Here is a 10,578-nt window from a genome sequence, read left to right on the forward strand (position 1 = left end):
AGTGATGTATACATTTTACTCGGAGACATAAAGAATACATATACATGAAGTGAGGTGATAATGAAGTGATGTATATATTTTAGGAGGAGACATAAATGTTATATGTACATGGAATGAGGTGATAATGAAGTGATGTATACATTTTAGGCTGAGACATAAAGGTTACATATACATGGAATGAGGTGATATTGAAGTGATGTATACATTTTAGGGGGAGAGATAAAGAATACATATACATGGAGTGAGGTGATAATGAAGTGATGTATACATTTTACGAGGAGACATAAATGTTATATGTACATGGAATGAGGTGATAATGAAGTGATGTATACATTTTAGGAGGAGACATAAAAGTTACATATACATGGAATGTGGTTATAATGAAGTGACGTATACATTTTAGGAGGAGACATAAAGGTGATATTGAAGTAATGTATCCATTTAAGGCGGAGACATAAAGGTTACATATACTTGGAATGAGGTGATATTGAAGTAATGTAACTATTTGATGAAGAGACATAAAGGTTATATGTACATGGAATGAGGTGATAATGAAGTGGTGTATACATTGTAGTAGGAGGCATCAATGTTATATGTACTTGGTGATAATGAAGTAATGTATCCATTTTATGCGGAGACATAAAGGTTACATATACATGGAATGAGGTGATAATGAATTGATGTATACATTTTAGGAGGAGACATAAAGGTTACATATACATGGAATGAGGGGTTAATGAAGTGATGTATACATTTTAGGAGGAGACATAAATGTTATATGTACATGGAATGAGGTGATACTGAAGTGGTGTATACATTTTATGCTGTAACATAAAGGTTACATATACATGGAATGAGGTGATATTGAAGTAATGTATCCATTTTATGCCGAGACATAAAGGTTACATATACATGGAATGAGGTGATAATGAAGTGATGTATACATTTTAGGAGGAAACATCAATGTTATATAATACATGGAATGAGGTGATAATGAAGTAGTGTATACATTTTAGGAGGAGACATAAAGGTTACATATACATGGTATGAGGTGATAATGAAGTGATGTATACATTTTAGGAGGAGACATAAATGTTATATAATACATGGAATGAGGTGATAATGAAGTAGTGTATACATTTTAGGAGGAGACATAAAGGTTACATATACATGGAATGAGGTGATAATGAAGTGATGTATACATTTGAGGAGGAGACATAAATGTTATATGTACATGGAATGAGGTGATAATGAAGTGATGTGTACATTTTAGGAGCAGACATAAATGTTACATATACATGGAATGAGGTGATAATGAAGTGATGTATACATTTTACGCGGAGACATAACGGTTATATGTACATGGAAATAGGGGATATTGAAGTGGTGTATCCATTTTACGAGGAGACATAACGGTTATATGTACATGGAATGAGGTAATAACGAATTGGTGTATACAGGTTTGGCGCAGGCAAAAAGGTTACATATACATGGAATGAGGTGATATTGAAATAATGTATCCATTTTAGGAAGATAGAGATGAATGTTATATGTACATGGAATGAGGTGATAATGAAGTGGTGTATACATTTTAGGAGGAGACATAAAGGTTATATGTACTTGGAATGAGGTGATTAATAAGTGGTGTATACATTTTAGGAGGAGACATAAAGGTTATATGTAAATAAAATGAGGTGATAATGAAGTGATGTTAACATTTTAGGAAGAGACATAAAGGTTATATGTACATGGAATGAGGTAATAATGAATTGGTGTATACATGTTTGGCGCAGACAAAAAGGTTACATATACATGGAATGAGGTGATATTGAAGTAATCTATCCATTTTATGTGGAGACATAAAAGTTATATGTACATGGAATGAGGTGATATTGAAGAGGTGTATCCATTTTAGGGGGAGACATAAATGTTATGTGTACATGGAATGATGTGATAATGAAGTGATGTATACATTTTAAATGGAGACAAAGAGGTTATATGTACAGGGAATGAGGTGATAATGAAGTAGTGTATACATTTGAGTAGGAGACATAAAGGTTACATATACATGGAATGAGGTGATAATGAAGTGATGTATACATTTTAGGAGGAGATATAAAGAATACATATACATCGAATGAGGTTATAATGAAGTGATGTATATATTTTAGGTCGAGAGATAAAGGTTATATGTACATGGATTGAGGTGATAATGAAGTGATATATATATTTTACAAGGAGACATAAAGGTTACATATACATGGAATGAGGTGATAATGAAGTGATGTATACATTTTAGGAGGAAACATAAATGTTATATTTACATGGAATGAGGTGATAATGAAGTGATGTATACATTTCAGGCGGAGACATAATGGTTATATATACATGGAATGAGGTGGTATTAAAGTAATGCATCCATTTAAGTCGAAAACATAAAGGTTATATGTACATGGAATGAGGTGATAATGAAGTGATGTATACATTTTAGGAGGAGACATAAAGGTTATATGTACATGGAATAAGGTGATAATGAAGTGATTTATACATTTTAGGAGGAGACATAAATGTTATATGTACATGGAATGAGGTGATATTGAAGTGATGCATTCATTTTTTGGAGGAGACGTAAAGGTTACATATACATGGAATGAGGTGATAATGAAGTGATGTATACATTTTACTCCGAGACATAAAGGTTACATATACATGGAATGAGGTTATTTTGAAATAATGTATCCATTTTATGCTGAGACATAAAGGTTATATGGACATGGAATGAGGTGATATTAAAGTAATGTATACATTTTAGGAGGAGGCATCAAGGTTATATGAACATGGAATGAGGTGATAATGAAGAGGTGTATACATTTTAGGAGGAGACATAAATGTTATATGCAGATGGAATGAGGTGATAATGAAGTGATGTATACATTTTAGGAGGCGACATAAAGGTTACATATACATGGAATGAGATGATAATGAAGTGATATATACATTTTAGGAAGAGACATAAATGTTATATTTACATGGAATGAGGTGATAATGAAGTGATGTATCCATTTTAGAAAGAGACATAAAGGTTACATATACATGGAATGAGGTGATATTGAAGTGATGTATCCATTTTAGAAAGAGATATAAAGGTTACATATACATGAAATGAGGTGATATTGAAGTGATGTATCCATTTTAGGAGGAGATATAAAGGTTATATGCACATGGAATGAGGTGATAATGAAGTAATGTATACATTTAGGTGGAGACATAAAGGTTACATATACATGGAATGAGGTGATAATGAAGTGATGTATACATTTTAGGAAGAGGCATAAATGTCACATATACCTGGAATGTGGTGATAATGAAGTGGTGTATACATTTTAGGAGGAGACATAAAGGTGATATTGAAGTAATGTATCCATTTTAGGTGGAGACATAAAGGTTGCATATACATGGAATGGGGCGATATACAAGAGATGTTTTGATTTTAAGGTTTGACATAAAGGTTGTATGCGCACACTTAGTTAACACCAGAAATAAAACTTATTACGTCAATTGTACCAAACAGTGTCATTTAATAGCTGCTGTACATGTACTCTGAGAAAGGTTGTGAACCTTTCCGTTTGTACATTTGGAATAGAGGTTAACACCACATTTGAACCATATGAACGATACATTTCATAACATATTATAAACACATCAATTTAGCCCGCGCGTTGAAGGACTCCAACTTGAAACATCATTGACTCTCCCGAATCCACTCATAGCAACATCGTCAGCGCTATGCATTTCCTGGATGTTGCCATGACTACATATTGTCAGCTAGCCAGCACTCCTCCTCCTCCGAGTCACACTCAGTATCAGATGACGTAACCTAGTGGTCACTCAGTAACTCACTCACTCACGCTCGATTTTTGTGTGTCCATTTTATTGATAAAAAAAAGTGCCGATGTATTTTGTTCTGACAGTTTTATTCAGGGTACATGTTTAAGTCCATTGGACTGCGACATAAAGAACGCTAGCTACGCATTCCCAGTCTAGACTACAACCTCATTTCGGTAAGCAGATGGCCCGAACTTGTCAGAGTGCATAATGAGCAGGGTCGGTCAGGAGAAGACATCTGGGGAATCAGATGACACCAAGAACGTACGTCTTCAAGAACTAACAAGGGACATCTTGGGCTATCGGGGGTAGCAACGGCCATCTGGGGCTAGCAAGGGACATCTGGGTCAAGCAAGGGTCTTGTGGGGCTAGCAAGGGACATCTGGGTCAAACAAGGGTCTTGTTGGGCTGTCGGGGATAGCAAGGCGAGCAAGGGCCATAGGGGCATGCAAGGGCCACCAGGCGCTATCGTGGGCTATCGGGGCTAGCAAGGGACATCTGGGTCAAACAAGGGTCTTGTGGGGCTAGCAAGGGACATCTGGGTCAAGCAAGGGTCTTGTTGGGCTGTCGGGGCTAGCAAGGGACATCTGGGTCAAACAAGGTTCTTGTGGGGCTAGCAAGGGACATCAAGGTCACAAAAGGGTCTTGTTTGGCTGTCGGGGCTAGCAATGCGAGCAAGGGCCAAAGGGGCAAACAAGGCCCACCAGGCGCTATCGCGGGCTATTGGGGCTAACAAGGGAAATCGAGAGCTATCTGGGTCTAGCGAGGGACATCAGGAGCTATCGGGGGCTAGAAGGGAACATCGGGGGCTATCAGAGACTAAGCAAAGGCCATCAGGGACTATGTATCGAGGGACATAACATTAGGAGAGTCTAGGGGGCATGGGGATATCAGCACCATCCTGGGGACCACACGCCGCCGTGGAGAACTGGTTCAGCTGATGATGAACATTGTCTTGTTTGTGCAGGGACCATCATTTTACGGTACTGGTTAATCTTGAGTTTCAGCTTAGCGACCACCTCGGGCTCCTGCAGGGCTATGTTCTTCCGCTCTGTTGGGGTCCTCTGAACAACAGCACGATTCAAGAGAGAGTCAGTTTTCAAACCTGAACGAAATGTGGAACACAGTAGCTGGGTAGGCGCTCCCGGTGCTGGTGAAGGACGTGACAATGTATACGTCTGTTCAGGGATAAAGGACTTTATGTCAAAATCTGTCTGAAAAGTGTAAATATTTGACGGCTTTTTTAAGAAAAAACATGTGTTAGATGTATTTTAGGGGAATCTCCGAGTTGACACCATTGTCGCGGGTTGGTAAATGCTCGCCTTTAGTGAAGCGACTGTACACCCAGGATGTCAGTATACAACGTAGCTATACATCGTGACACATGCACACGCAGGATGTCAGTATACAACGTAGCTATATATAGTGACACATGTACACACAGGAAGTCAGTATACAACATAGCTATATATAATTACGCATGTATACCTACGATGTCAGTAGGAACGTAGCTGTATGTAGTGGTATATGTACACACAGGATGTCAGTATACATCGTAGATATATATATATATAGATATGTACACCTATGATGTAAGTATACAACGTAGCTATACATACTGATACATATACACACATGATGTCATTATTCAACGTAGCTATACATAGTGATACATGTACACACAGGATGTCAGTATACAACGTAGCTATGTATAGTGACACATGTACACCCAGGATGTCATTATACACTGTAGTTATAAATAGTGACACATGTGCACACAGGATGTGAATATGCAACGTAGCTGTGTATAGTGACACATGTATACCCAGGATGTCAGTATACAACGTAGCTATATATAATGACACATGTACACCCTGGATGTCAGTGTACAACGTAGCTATATATAGTGACACATGTATACCCAGGATGTCAGTATACAACGTAGCTATATATAGTGACACATGTATACCCAGGATGTCAGTTTACAACGTAGCTATATATAGTGACACATGTACACCCAGGATGTCAGTGTACAACGTAGCTATATATAGTGACACATGTACACCCAGGATGTCAATATACAAAGGAGCTATATATAGTGACACATGTAGACCGAGGATGTGAATATGCAACGTAGCTATATATAGTGAGACATGTACACCCCGGAATTCGATACACAATAAGGCTATATATAGTGACAAATGTACACACAGGATGTCAGTATACATCGTAGCTATATATAGTGACACATGTACACCCTGGATGTCAGTGTACAACGTAGCTATATATAGTGACACATGTATACCCATGATGTCAGTATACAACGTAGCTATATATAGTGACACATGTACACCCAGGATGTCAGTGTACAACGTAGCTATATATAGTGACACATGTACACCCTGGATGTCAGTATACAACATAGCTATATATAATTACGCATGTATACCTACGATGTCAGTAGGAACGTAGCTGTATGCAGTGGTATATGTACACGCAGGATGTCAGTATACAACGTAGCTATGTATAGTGACACATGTACACCCAGGATGTCAGTATACATCGTAGGTATATATAGTGATAAATGTACACCCATAACGTAATTATATAACATAGTTATGCATAGTGACACATCTACACCCAAGATGTCAGTATACAACGTAGCTATATATAGTGACACATGTACACCCAAGATGTCAGTATATAACGGAGCTATATATAGTGACACATGTACACCCAGGATGTCAGTATACAACGTAGCTATATAAACTGCTACACGTGCACAGCCCCGTTGTCAACACAGAACATTATGTTTCAGACAAAATGTGTAATCAGTCAGCGTGTTAATGGACAATGAACAGATTTGTCACTTAATTTGTAAAATGACTAAAATATTTAGACATTTTAGAAATTGCCTAAATGAATCAGATTTAACCCATTGAGTGCAACATGTATATTGGTACGTATTCACATTGGGTGTTAGTGTAGATCATAGCAGGATGCGCATGCGCCTGAATAGCATGTCGCTGAAAAGAATGCTCCGTCACAATCGCGTTAATTATGAAATGATGTTGTGCAAAAATAATGTAATGTGACCTTGAAACAACCCAGAGTGGGTATATGCGAGTGAATCATGAACATTATTGAGCGCTTTGCTTAAAATCAAGTGTCCAAAATGTAAACAAATGTGAAGGCGAATTTACACAAGTATTGTCACTGCTGACTGACCCAAGCGTCCAGGCAATCAACAAACAATGGGCAGCCCGAGCAGGGTCATTGAAGCACTGACCAGTTCTCACAGCAAGGAAGATGGCCTACGATATCCAAAGTGTGGAGGATACACGCATTGACATTTTCAAAGCAATACACAGACGGCTTGGACAACGTGATGGAATTTATTTTGAAAATGAACTGTTTGAAACATACACTGATGGTAAAGAAAACGGAACGAAGAGAGGAAGAGTAGAAAAGAATAGTCGACGTGATCCCCCAAAATGGACGTCCACCAAAACGTGTTCACAGAGAGCATTCCAGGAAGTCGGTGATTGAGAAATGTGCGTCTGGTGTATATTGCCTATATGACTTTTTTACAAACACAACCCCCTCCCGCACACTGGAAAAAAACAAGCACTCAGCAATTGCAAGCCCGAACCCCGCCCGACCAACATAGAGACAGTTCAATGGACAAACAAAGAGGTAAAGATTTTTCTACCCTTATCTATACCACGTCCAATTTTCATTCTTTAAAAATCTGTTGTCCAGAAACTCTAAGCATTGTGGCCGGTTTTACACAGTTGATCGTGTTGTTTCCACGGAGACATCCTAAGGTGTGAAAAGCGCAGCAATATGCTGTCGACAAACCACATGGTGACCATTTTTTCTTTGCACAAGGCTGATATTTTTTGCAGTCAAGACATATAACTCAACTGATGTCTAATATAATTCAACGTTTAGCGTCATGTAAACATTTGTCCAATGAACCAGCGCGTGTTCCTTCACTCAAAAATCATTTCTTTGTTTTGAAGAAACACAACCGTGTAAATATAAATATCACCAAACGTAAGTTATGCTTTTATTAAATATAATATAATAGACACTGTGATTTCACAAAAAAAATACATGTTGTAAAACAACCTTTAGATAAAACCTGCGCCCTTGTCAATACCTATCGTTGGATATTTTTTATCAGTCAGATGTAGTGATTGGTAAAAACAATGAGGGTAGGGATGGGATACTTGTGTTAGGAGGGTCACCTCACCTGTTAGTGACAGCTTGGTGTGTCACTTGTAACAGGAAAGGCTTTGGGCACATTTAGACGCCTAATATTTTCATGACTTTGCGTTGTGATTCTTTCATCAAGGAGATATTGATGCCGAAAATACTAAACGGTCTACGGTCCCTCCGTCCGTCCTTTACGACCTCAGTTCCTTGGATGTAAGGAGGCGGTTCACGAAAAAATATGATCAATATTTAACAGTTTATTACAGAAAAAAACAACAACACACAACAAAATATAAAAAAACAATTACAAATTAGTCAATACTATTCCGAACTAAAATTTACATCATTAAGCCAAAAATCCTACTTACTTGTACCTTAAGAATAAAACCCAGAAGCAGCCTAAAGCAGACGAACAACCCCCCCCCCCCCCCCCCACACACACACACACAACTAAGCCACTTTAATAAATAATCACTACAGCATCCTTAACACAGTCTACGAGAACAAACAAACCACCCTTCCAAACCTCCTGACACAATCACATAGCTTACATTATTTCCTAATTAAATGTAACCTCTGGGTCAACACGTCTAAACGGTCCAGCCACTGGCTTATCCAGTCTGTCACCAACTAATCGGGGCGCTCCTACCATACGACCCACGATTGAAAACACTAAATCGGCATGCAACCGACAAACGCACGTGCCCGCACGTGGGGCAAGATCTGAAACGTGTTGTCCCAAAGCGAACTACATATCGGTAAGGGGCTATTAACCACGTGAATGCTACCATATATCCTACATAATCAGAGGAAATTTCAATATTTCTAAACCAGAATAAGGGTAGGGAGTTCGGACATTACCGCAACACCAGATGCACTTTACAACATGCGCCGCAATGTAACATGTCTGCAGTTTCTAAATACGATGTCTCTACAAATATAGAATGTTTACTGATAAAAGAAGCTGTCATATTACGATTTCGCGACAGAAACCCTGTAAATTTATTTACAAGTCATTGCTGCAGTTTGTCAATATTCTTTGTTACTGACGAGTATATCACATAGATGTTTCTTTGACGATATTCATCTTTAATCACGTGCTTCCAAAAGCCTAACATTCTCAAGTTCGACTACTTCAAACGTGTAAACCTAATTAAATTGCATTAAACATTATTATGAAATGGCATAGTTTTCATATTTACAGCTGTTACTTCCGTGTGTTTACCGATAAGCATACAACGCTTACAAAAAAACATAGCGAAACAAATGGTCATGAGCGCCTTTTGAAAATCTTTATTAACAAAGTATGTACGTAATTAAAGTTTTAATGCCAGAGTAATTTATACGTAATTCAAAGTCTTAATGCTTGAGACAAAAAGGCCTTGCCGTGACCTCGTGAACAGAAAGTAATGAACTATTACTCTGTGAACTCTATGATATAATCTCTGGTGTTCTCACGAGTAGTGTCGCATATGGTCGACACATTTCACTCACTACCCCGAACATAACTCGGTGTCAGTTTGATGCATAATATTGGACTGAGATGAGTTGACTGTCAAGCCAGTATTCCTCTTTTAAACAGCAAGATACTACTTTGTTAGCCATTTAGAAGTTGTGGGAACATGGGGACATAAAACGGTTATGGATAGCAACTTTAATGTTTGTAGGGATGTTTCAGGGTTACTCTATCATGCATGGATCGATGTTCATGATGTCAATCACTGGATTGTCTGGTCCAGACTCGATTATTTACAGACCGCCGTCATATAACTGGAATATTGATGACTGCGGCGTAAAACAACAAACCAACCAACCAACCAATGTATGCCATGACATATTTCGCGTGACACAACACATGATACATCACACAAATCACATTTCACATGATACGACACACGACACATGAGACGTATATATCACCTAGGACATGACACATGACAAAACAGGAATGACACTTCACACATCATATGCCCATGACAAATACCGGACGCCACATATTACGAAAAACCTTTCGGGGCTCATACCACAGAATACATGACACATATCACAGGTAAAATGATACATATCATAAACATATCACATATCACATGAAACAAGACACATCACGCATAAAAAGTTAATCACATATCACATAACACATTACAGAACACATATCACAGGATACATGATATATATGGCACATTACTTAATACATGACGCATAATACAGGACACATATAAACGAACCCATGACAAACGTCACATGAAACATATCTCCTGATATATATCGCAAGACACAGGACATATAACATCGCATTACACATATCTCACCTCACATATAAAATGACAAATGATATATGAAATGAAATAGAGCACATATGATATGACGCATACATTGCATGCTACAGATCACATGATACAAGACACATATGGCACATGGCACATCACACATATCCAATTACTCACATAACACAAACTATACATGACACATATC

Source organism: Haliotis cracherodii, unplaced genomic scaffold, assembly GCF_022045235.1.
Source record: "Haliotis cracherodii isolate W230 unplaced genomic scaffold, xgHalCrac1.p SCAF_21, whole genome shotgun sequence".
Classification (NCBI taxonomy): domain Eukaryota; kingdom Metazoa; phylum Mollusca; class Gastropoda; order Lepetellida; family Haliotidae; genus Haliotis; species Haliotis cracherodii.